We start from the raw sequence: 11343 nt of genomic DNA, 5'->3' as shown, positions 1-11343 counted from the left end.
CGGCGAGCCGACACCACCGAGATTCTAACAAGGCCTCCTTCTCTCTCATCAGCGAACGTCACGACAAACGGATGAGCGATAAGGTATCAGCCACTGAATCTGCGCATACATGCTTGAGTAAAGGGGCGAGATGACATCATGTGACTCGACTAAAATTAGCGCTGCACCTTCATTTGCCGGTTATTTATCGTCATCCGCCTGTCGTGATGTAGGCTGCTGCGGTGCGCAGGTCTGGCCAAAATCACGGTGGCGACGGGCGAGCTCGAGCTCGCTCGAACCATCGCCAACATTTCTGCCTGCCGCTGCAACGGGACCATCGGGTCACGGCCGCAGCTGATTTTGTTCGCCCAAACCACGACTGAGAGCACCACAATCGCGGCGCACAAATGCGCTAGTCACGTGGTATTATTTGTATTTCGCGGGCTTTCTTCTGAGCCCGGAAAAAAAGATACACGTGAGACTTTCTTTATCGCAATTAATGGAATGGGGGTTTCTGAAGGTGCTCTACAACTTTCCAATTCACATTTTTGGTCTAAAGTCGATATTTAATAAATTAGAAAAATTAACATAATTAGCTAATTAAGTAATTGCAAAACAAAAAATTGCCTGTAGTGCGCAAACAGGCTGGCAGTTGTATGCAATTGGTTTCACTGACCTACCTCAAATATATTATTTTGTAACCCTTGGTTCAAGTTAGTTGGGACACCCGGTATATGTGGCACCGCGCCGGTGCCGCCGTAGTCAGCCATGGAGAAGTTGAGCCGAGCTGAGGCTGATCGTCTTAGGCGAGTAAATCTTCAAAACTCGTTGCTTCCGCAATGCCACTTGGGATGGCCATTGGTCAAACCACAGCAAATTATTGAAGAACGGGAATTGGAGCTAGTTGGTGCATCGCAAAATCTAAAAACAGCGCCGTTACTTGAGGCAAACAGAGGAAGAGAGTAACGGACAAGCGCAAGCGCATTATCCGTTATTCTGATCATCTGTTTCTCTCAAGTAGCGGCGCTGTTTTTAGAAAATGTTTACAACATCCTTCGCGACTCAAACAATATTTTGCTATTAACTTATTTGCTGCCATCCAGAAAGTTCCCGATCACTTTTATGGCCAAGTACCACGCGTTCGAATCGAGCAAATGACGTATATTCGAAGAAAGCTGCCGCTGTGCGTCACTAGATTCGACCTTTCTCTTAGCTAAATACTAAAGGTGACCTTCTAATATTTACAATATGTCGGATTGCATGAAAAACTGGCAAAAGAGTTAAGTTTTAGTGACGGATATTTTCGTGCCCTTTAATATGAACTGAATATCTCTAACTCACCTCATTACAACAGTGTATACACCTTTTCGTGCGCTTGAAAGCAGCCTCAGTGTCTTTTCCTCTCCTTCGATAGCACACTAATAATAGTATTGTCGTCGCTCAGGTTTCGTCTGTATTCATTTTCCTGGCTAAGCCGTCCTACAGCAACATTTTGGGGACTCTAATGTAAATAAATAAGTTGGCATTATACCGATAGGTCACAGGAAAAAAGGTGAGACCGATTTAGGGCACATTCGTCGTCTCCTTGTTGTAATCATCGTCTATAATTGAATTTCAAATACATTCTATTCATTTTTATTCTGGTTTTTAGATATAGCTGTCACTCTCCAGAACGCTGAGGAATCCAGCACCAAAAAAGAGTGAAACGCATAATATTAGGAGGCAGCGCCAATAGAGAGGGAGGAACACAAGAGAACATATCGCAACGGCTGCGTTTTTACTTTTTATTTAATGTATTTTGATGTCTGTTAAAAACTGGCGATTAATTAAATCATTTAGAGGATCTCTTAGATGTCTCTTGCAAGGAGAGGGGCGAAAGCCTACCCTTCCTCTCCCATCATTTGCTTCTCATCGTTTCTCTCTTATCGGCATTCGGTGTAGTGCTAGATTTAATTATAATTGGTTTGCAAAACAAGGAAATGCGTATTATCGGTGACACTTTCTTCGCAAGCGTGTTTGACGCTCCTTTCCCGTGGCGTTCCTTTGCGCGCGTTCAAGTGTGGAATTGCAGATGGCAGGAAGGTTAAATATGAACGCATCTCGTGGAATGTCGCTGAATATGGCAGATCTCGCGTAGAACTGTCGCGCTCGAGATTTCGTTTCACCACTTTCTTGAGCGCCACTTTCTTGTGTTCTTCCTTGTTTATTCGTTCTGCCTCTTATGATTGGGTACTCTCTACCAACAAGCCGAAACCAAGACTAAATCCGACGTTGGCTGGAGACATATTGACGCTACTCACTCTGCACTCCTAGCCTTTCGTACGCCTTTCTAGTAAGCATGTCGACCGTGCAAGCGCCAAGTTAGATGCGGTTGTGAAACCAAAATGCGTCACTAATTACATTCATTAAGCATAACGTGGTTGACTAAGATGACCAGTTGCATCGACGCTAAGACATGTAAATCAAAATTTGGTTCGGAGGGAGTTAGTAGTTACAACGGTAAGGGACACTATGCAGGGGTCGTCATGCTGTGTGCTAGGAATGGCATTACGATGCATCACAAGCTGCTGTCCCCTGACCTCTAGCATTTGAAATACACCGGCACGAATTCCATCCATACTCTTCACATCTACCGCGGCTCTTATAATCCGTGTGTTACTCACAGTGAAGAAGCCTCTCATAAAAGGTGTGCCACAGCTTGGGAAGATAGGACTCGATGGGCCATTGGGCACTGAGGTCTGGGTCTATATAATTATATTTCGTAATGGCTTTGTGTTTAAATAACTGCTTGCACACGATTAATGCAACTATTAAACGTCAGTCGTCTGTCAACATGTTTTTTGATTCACTTAAGATTTCGAACCACTTTCGATACTGATGCCGTTTCTGACTGGTGGTTTTCAATACAAAACGTCAGCCCTGTGAAAAGTCGCAGCTCTTTAAGAAATTTTACCCTTGCAAATTTAGCCTGGCTTTGTAAGATTTTACAAAGGTCAGTTTTATTTTATACTTAGTTAATGGAAAGCATGATCGAAAAACGTTGCTTGTAACTGCGCTCGAAAATCATCAGGGCGCACGAAGAATTACCACATTTTGCGTTGGTAACTCCAGTTTAGCAGGAGCTCACGCACCCGGCTTCACTGTTTGTCGTGGACAGGTTCTTAATTGGGCTAAGGTGTACGCCGCTTTCATCGCAGGTCACTCGCAAAGTGAACGCTTCAATGTCTCCAGGAAACTCTCCGACTGAGCTATAATATTATTCATCTTGCTTATCTCACTCACCTATTTCTAGAATATATGTGTGCTTGGTTGTATTAAAGTTACCATATTCACTAGCCTTCTCTATGAGGCAGAGTAAGCTTTCGAAATTGCAGAAGCGGACGGCAAATTTTCTTTACAAATCTTACGTGTACTTACTTCACTGAATTTTAGTGCTGGTCCAAGAACACATCTCTGCAATAAGAAAAGCTATTCAGGTCAAAACGTCCAGGGATATTCGCGGGGATTTTCGAGTGGGGTACAGTTAAGTTAAGTTAAATTGGTTCACAGGAAGGGAAAGGCGCAGTAACTGTCACACTTGCTCTGTGGACACCCGAACCGCGCCGTAAGGGAAGGGAGGAAGGTGGGTATGAAAGTGGAAAGAGAGAAAGAGGAGCCGTAGTGGAGGGCTACGGAGTAATTTCGACCACCTGGGGATCTTTAACGTGCGCTGACATCGCACAGCACACGGACACCACTTCGTTTCGCCTCCATCGAAACGCAGCCGCCGCGGTCGGGTTCGAACCCGGGAGCTCCGGCACAGTAGTCGGGCGTCTTACCACTGCACCACCCCGGCGGGGCAGTGGGGTACAGCTCTCTCAATTTCGCACATGTCACAGATTTAAGAAGTAGCAAGAGTGGATATCAGCAAATCATGTCCGATGTACACGGGGAAGAGTGTCTGGGAAGAAGGTTGGAGAAAATAACATTTGATAATTTCATTGGAAAGGCATCACTCCATTTTCGCAGTGTAAATGAAAGGGGCGCTCTGTTCACCGAAACAGTGGGGTGATATGCTGGAATTTTAATTTGTATCAGTCATGAAGAGTGAGTAATAATTTTATTTATCCTACAGAAAGGTGCAGCGGTGGAGGGAATCAAGTGGTGCGTGCAGTAGGCGCGAGCAGCCCTCCGGGATTAATCAATGATATTTTCCTGGTGAGCAGGGAATGGTCTTTGCGAGGCAGACTCGTAGTGTTCCATGAAATGAATATTATATGGTTGCGTTGGAAGGTGGTTAACGCAGCCTTAAATGATGGCTCTGGCTGGTAATAAATTACACCGGGAGGAGGAATAGGTAGCTGGGTAGATGAGATGATGGATGGTCGGTGTAGCGCTGTGGGCGGATGGAGTTTGAGATTTGCACGTTTTGGCAGCAGCAGCAAAGGATTACGGAACCATAAATAATCTGCTCTGCATCTTACAGGCCGGTGCTGTTTCAATGATATTTATAAGAGTGCGCAAAAAAGTCCTCGTTGCCACCACTGCGTGAATAATGCATTTTCTACCTTCCATATTGTTGCTCTTTGACTCGTCGCGTTACGCCTGCTATAACGAACCAACTGTCGTAGCGTCTTCAGCTATTGACAGATTGAAGCTTTCCGAAGCTTTACGCATTTTTGTTAGGTTTTTTTACTGCACTTTCATTCATCCGTTTTCTTAAGCTGGTAAAGCACCAGCTAGTATAACCTGCTAACTTCTCAGTGAGAACTTTTGTGCAATTTACCACGAAAGAAGTAAACCCCATCTCACCAGTCAGTGAGGGGCTGACTGAGACGACACCTGGTACAGTAAAGCAGCTAAGGAAAACTCTAGTCGACCTTGTTTTGAAATTTGAGTACATTGCAAGCCTGCACAAAGGCACGGCAGTGAAGAGTAAGATAATAAGCCGAAGAGGGATGCGGTTGAGAAGTGACGAAGACTGTCAAAAGAAAAAAAGATGGAAGAAGGTTGAAATAAAAGCAAGATAATAGCACCACGAAGACAGAAATGGTTTGACCGCAGTTACTGCCAGTCGAAGAACAGCTTCGGAAAAAATAACCTGCACCATTTTAAGAAATGCTGAGACAAGGTTCATGGCTCCTCTCTGCGGCTGCCCAATGTTATCATTTTTAGGGTACAGGAGCTAATCTCAGAGGCCATAGATAGGGCACAGTGGTAAGCTAGCTCATGATACGGAAGGCGTGACAAGAGAATGAAGTACTGCTTTAATCAAGCCGACGAGCATGCTTGCGAGGCCTATGAGCGGCGTATATAACTCGAAATCCAATTTTTGTTTTGGAAAGATAGATCCACATTTCACCCTCCGGTCTAAGCACGACTTCCTGATCTGCGGACTCCTGCCATTTTGGCATCGAAGTGTGTCCTCGTGACGTCACAAACAACGCGACAAATCAGCCAGGCTAATTCTCCCGCCTACCCGGCAGAGCCATGATCTTGAAGTTTGGCACATATTGCCTATACCGACGAGAATAATGACGCCGATGTCCAGTATTTGTGGACAATGATACGTTTTGAGGATACCGCGTTGTTATGGAAGCAATTAAAGCACAAGAATCGTAGCCGCTGCAAAGCAAAGTCTTTGTTTTATTAGACGCTGGGAGCCCGTATATGGTATGCAAGAGTATGCATGCCACACTGAGTTGAGGCGTGGATGTGTTGTACTCGCATACTTCTGGCCGAGATAGAGGGTGAGAACGCGGAAGCTGTTAAAGACAACATGAGATGAAAATCACAGTGCGACCTCTTCTGGATCGAGAACGAAAGGTACAACCTCTTTTCCACGCAGTGATGATTCAACGGCAGGTTAGAGCGGTTTTTGTATTTTTGATGAGCGGTCTTTCAACTTTATGGTAGGGTCCGGTTTAGGTTATGAATGTGATAAAGCGCAGAAGCACATACTAACGCAATGCCGAATTCGCAGGTACTGTCAGGTCATTAATGGCAGGGTGCTATAGTGTTCCTCAAGAGCAAAGTGCATATCTAGGGCACAATAACGGCACTCTCCCACGGGGCTGAAATTTAGAGGATAATGAAAGGGGTTCAACTTAAATTGCGGATGACTAAGACAGCATGACACAAAAATGGTAGGTGTAATATTGAGTTAGGAAGCGCACCAAATTCTTAAGGAACGAACGCAGACTAATGACCATCTATTAGAAATCAAGAGGATATGGCCACATGTGACCTTAATGTTTAGTCGAGGTAACCGATTGTCCCTATGATTGACAGACTGGAAGCCAAATAAAGGCAAGCCTAGCAGCTGGCGACATATTGTTAGGTGGGCGGATGATATTAGGAAGCTTGAGGGGATCATAATAATGCAGGTGGCACAAGACCGAGTTGTTTTGGAGGGATATATACACAAGGCCCTGCAATGGTCGTAATCCGGCTGTTGATGATGATGACTATTTAGAGGTGGCAATGCGCATTGAAGGAGACCTGCATCCGAAAGTAAGCTGCAGACGAACATTATAAAGCGGTCGCATGATAGCCGTAAGCAGGAAGCTTATGGTTTTGTGTAGCTTTCTTTGGTCATGCATGCAAGGCTACGAGGACGAAGCTTCCCTTAGAGAAATGGTACTCAAAGCAGTTAGGCATATCTGGCCACTGTTGTAGTTTCGGTTTCCTTTCTTTACTACCCCGCCGGAGTGGTGCAGTGGTTACGGTGCTCGACTACTGGTCCCAAGGACGCGGTATAGAATTCCGGCCTCGGCGGCCGCTTTTCAATGAAGGCGAAAAGCAAGGCTCCCGTGTGCTGTGCGATGTCAGTGCACGTTAAAGAACCCCAGCTGGTCGAAATTTCCGGAGTCCTCAACTACGACGTCTCTCATAGCTTGAGTCGCTTTGGCACGTTAAACCCCACAAACCAAACCAAACCAAACCAAACCCTTCTTTACTGGGCTAGAAATATTCATCTACACGAAGTTAAAAGCAGACAAATATGCTAATTTTATAGGCTGAAGGCTTAACTAATGTATATTCCGCACAATGCAACCGGATACACGAGGTACCCTCTTTGCCAAAAGTAACAAGGCTGCATGTTTTGCTTCTCGCTTGTATTCTGAAATCAACATGGAACCCGACAGGATCGAAACTTATTAAAAATTGGGGACAGGAGCTCGCCTTCATTTTGCACAGGATTAGAACTTCAGGAGTGGTACGAATTCTCTACTACCAGACTGAGAAGCGGAGCATGCACCTTGGTTACTTTTGGCAAAGCAGGTATGTTGTTGAGACAGGCGCATTTTTAAAAACACACTGAAATCGGCAGAGACAATGACTGTCTATGCATCACATTTAATGATACGGCCGCAAACATCGACATGTGCACTCCGGGTTATACTTCTGCTGTATTGGTTAGCATTCTACTAAAAGTCTCGCTCAGCAGTAATGTTATTATTCTATTATTCTGCAATATTCCAGAAGATACGCAATATTTCTGGAGGCATTGTACCCACTGCTAGTTGTCTGACTCGTTCGGAGGAGGCCTCTAATGATTAGAGCACAGATCGAGAGAAAAACTAAGACAGGAGAAAGCAGCTGGTGACCGCTTTGCACATAGGATTATAAAAACACCGAAATAATTTTAATTCCTGTTTTTTGCTCAATTTGCGGTAAAAAACTGCAATAAATGCTTCCCATGATATGCCGGTCTGCTCGATGGCATGCGACGTAAAAAAAAGTTCTCTCTGAAACGAACATTTAGGTCATATGATTTAACATCAGGAAGTGGCTCAGGCAGTGAAGTACGCTGCAGTGGAGGCGGCAGAAACTGTCAAGCATCTGAGGGTCTTTAATAAGTACCGACATAGCACCTCCATCGCCTCTATCGAAAAATCGCTCGTGCGGCCGGGACTTGATCCCTCAAACTTGGGCTGAGCAGCCGAGTGCCTTAACAACTGAGCTATCGCGATTACCGCGGTCATTAATGGAGACTGAGATCCGATAGAACGGAAGCATTGCAGGGGGCGAGATGTAGTTAGGACGGCGGAAGAAATTAGGAACTTTGTGCTGACTTGCTGCCCGCAGCGGGCACGGGACCACATCATTCAGAGGGCATGGGAGAGGCTTTCCCCCCTCTTTTTTGTTAATCAGGGCGACAGTGAGGATTATGACGTGATAATAAAATCATATAAGTGGATAGGGCAATCGGAGATTGCCGGTTGTAGTACAGCAATGCTGTCTTTTTGGGATCAGACATTACGAAAAGTTAAAAAGGCAAACGCAGACAATTGGAGCGCAGAACGGCTATCCTTATAATCACTTCTTACATCACATTTCACACCTCCGTGTCAGTTAGAGCAAACTCTCGAACAAACATTGGAAGACAGACCTTTGTTTGATTGAGTGGAGCCATGGACAGTTAACTTAAAATACTGCTTTTTTTTCCACACCACTACCACGCACATACACTAGGTTCAGCTGGTCTCTCAGCTATCTAGAGCATCAAAAATATTTGCATGCCAAATATCTTTGAATTTAGACGTATCACGCACAAACTAAAATTACAGCAGCCCTGGTTCTTCTGAGCACGACTGATGTTCAGAGAGAGGTGGGGACAGGGATATTAGTCGATATTGCTATGAATACGAAGACGGCGAAACTGGCAATGAGGTAGGACGAGGTTGGCGCTAGGCCCGCTGGTCTTTAAAGTCAGCTATATAATTTTGTGATAGCGTGATCCTCGTTTTGTCATGTCGGCGCGTTTCCTCGCTTGCCATCACGTAACATCTTGGTGGAGGCGCGGGCATTTGTCAACGTTCTTCATTCTCTCCCTGGAGCGACTCCTTCCGCTAGTCTTGGTCGACGGTTATGGCTACCTGGACTCCGCCACCCATCCTTCCCCAGCTCAGGTTAACCCTACCTGATCAGCTTCTCTCCCCAGCTCTGACCACAGCCCTGACCACAACACATGTCAACCAGCAACAGCCACTGGCCGAATCAATCGACCCTACGACGAAGCCATCCCACGACACAAGTGGCAAGTAGCAGCTATGCCCAAGCTGTCCATTGTGTCCTCTGGCAAATGGCGAGTGTTCCAAATGTACTTCCAGGGTCAAGCGTCCATAACATCCTTCCATAAACATGGTGAAAATATTTTCATCTTCTATTCTTTCGGACTCCACTCATCATCACATTGTGCATCACCTTTCAAATAATCGATTGGGACGATCCCTCGGTAGCCTCGGGTCATGCAACTAATTGGATATGCCGAAAGGGCAATGGCGAGTGACGGAACGCTCAGGCTAGGCCTGCTCACCAATAAAGCATACTTCACCATGTCGTCATATCATCCACTTTCTATTGTATCGCCTTGTTTCATTGTTTGCCATCACGTAAAAATAACTTGTGTCTATTTCAACGGAAGCGTATACTGGATACATTGATATTGCCGTGCTTCTTTGACCCGCAAAACTGTGTAGGTAATTAAGTAGAAAGGAGATGCTGCATGTATTGCAGCTTCAAGCACTTTTTTAACGGCACTTATCATTTTTCTACGCGATGTGGCCGTAAACGCTATACAACGTGCCTGAACTTGGAAAGCATAATTTGTAAACGATTGGAATGAACGTTTCCACCTTCTTTCAGCTTTTGTATCATAGGCTTTAATTTGTTGCCCTTTATAATGGGACAGAAATTTATGATGGCATACGATTAGACAAATACTTGTTTTAGTAATTTTTTTATTCTTATGAAAAAAGTACTTTTTATTCTGCGTTATCTACTATGTGTGATAGCTTCTCTGCATGGGGTTCTTGTTGCGGTGCATGTCGCCCAAAATAACCTGTGAACATTTTTTTGCCTCTGCTGGGTTTATATCGTTACCCCAGACGAGCATAATGTTGTTACAATAAAAGGTGTAGGAGCAGCCTTAGACGTGGTAAGAACATGTTTTTTTTTTTGTTTTTGCAAGCTCTCTATTCACGTGTCCCCCAAACACCATCTAGACATATTCCTCACATGTAGTTTATGAAAGACACTGAATCATTAAATGCTTACTCACAGTTGATGGTTGTTTGCCTTGAGATGTGAAAGAAGTTTCATTGAAGCACTGCGGATAGACATACAGAGAGAGTTTATTATCTATGTTGAATAGCCATCGCCAGACATTTTCACTATCGTCACCTTTACATGCGTAAGCGCTCATTTAGAAGGTAGCGCGAAAAACGAGGACCAAGAGTAGAAGGACACAACACGAGCGCTTTTTCACAACTAAACTTTTTATTGAAAAACACGGAATAAATGCCCATCTCGCGAAACTAAAACACAAAAAAGGTGATAGCATCAAGTACAGGAAAAGTGTAGGGCATGACACAGCTGATGAAGGAAGCGACGGGAGATATTAGTTCCATGTGTGGTCTAGATATGCGAGTTCTTTATGTGTTAGAGCAATCGACGTGTTTAGTTGTGAAAAAGCGCTCGTGTTGTGTCCTTCTACTCTTGGTCCTCGTTTTTCGCGCTATCTTCAAAATGAACCAGATTCAACTCGCCCAACTTTCAACCTTACTACTATGCTTAAGCGCCTTTATTATTAAGTAATGCCCTCTCACTGATGCAGTAAAATAAATAATGAGTGCAAATAAAAATCCTGAGTGAGAATTCAGGGTTCCAATTTGAACAGAAAACGTACAATAAACAAGCAGGTCTCTTTATTAACATAAATAAAATCCTACTAGTAAATTTGACACGATCACTCGCTAACCCAACTGAGGTCTGCTACGCATCGTAGGCACAGCAATATAGTAAACTGTGGAATAATGCCAAAATATTCCGAGAGCACTACAGAATCTGCACTAAAGATATGCGAAAGCATTTCTCCAATGCAATGTGATTTGCTGGTACACACATCACACCACGCGAGCCTAATATAGCTTTTAAAAGCGAGGCTAGAGCTCGTACTGTGCAGTTGTAATTTACTTGCTTTGGCACGAGTTCATTGCAGCGCCGCTGCATGTGTGCAATTAGTACACCATCCGTTGCAGTTGGGTGACATTCCCTGGCGTGCATTAATTGCAGTGCTCTGGCAAGTGCGGGGCTGTGCGGCACAGCATCGTTCCTATTGCGTAGCGTTCTGATAGTCGCATGACATTCTTATGCATCATGACTGTAACGAAACGTTGTCACGTAATGCTTTTACAGCCACGTGACATGGCTTGACTCGCTACCTTTACGGGACCCGAACCCAATACATTTTCGTGCTGGAACTCACGACCTTCGCGGAACTTGAACCTATGGTATTCGTGTCACTCGAACCCACAATATTAACGGGACTCGAGCCCATGACCTTAAGTGGACTCAAGTCAATGAAGTTCGCGGAACTCG

Source organism: Amblyomma maculatum, chromosome 5 (assembly GCF_055883805.1).
Source record: "Amblyomma maculatum isolate TAMU_Amacu chromosome 5, ASM5588380v1, whole genome shotgun sequence".
Lineage (NCBI taxonomy): Eukaryota > Metazoa > Arthropoda > Arachnida > Ixodida > Ixodidae > Amblyomma > Amblyomma maculatum.
Note: the sequence above shows the minus strand (reverse complement) of the source record.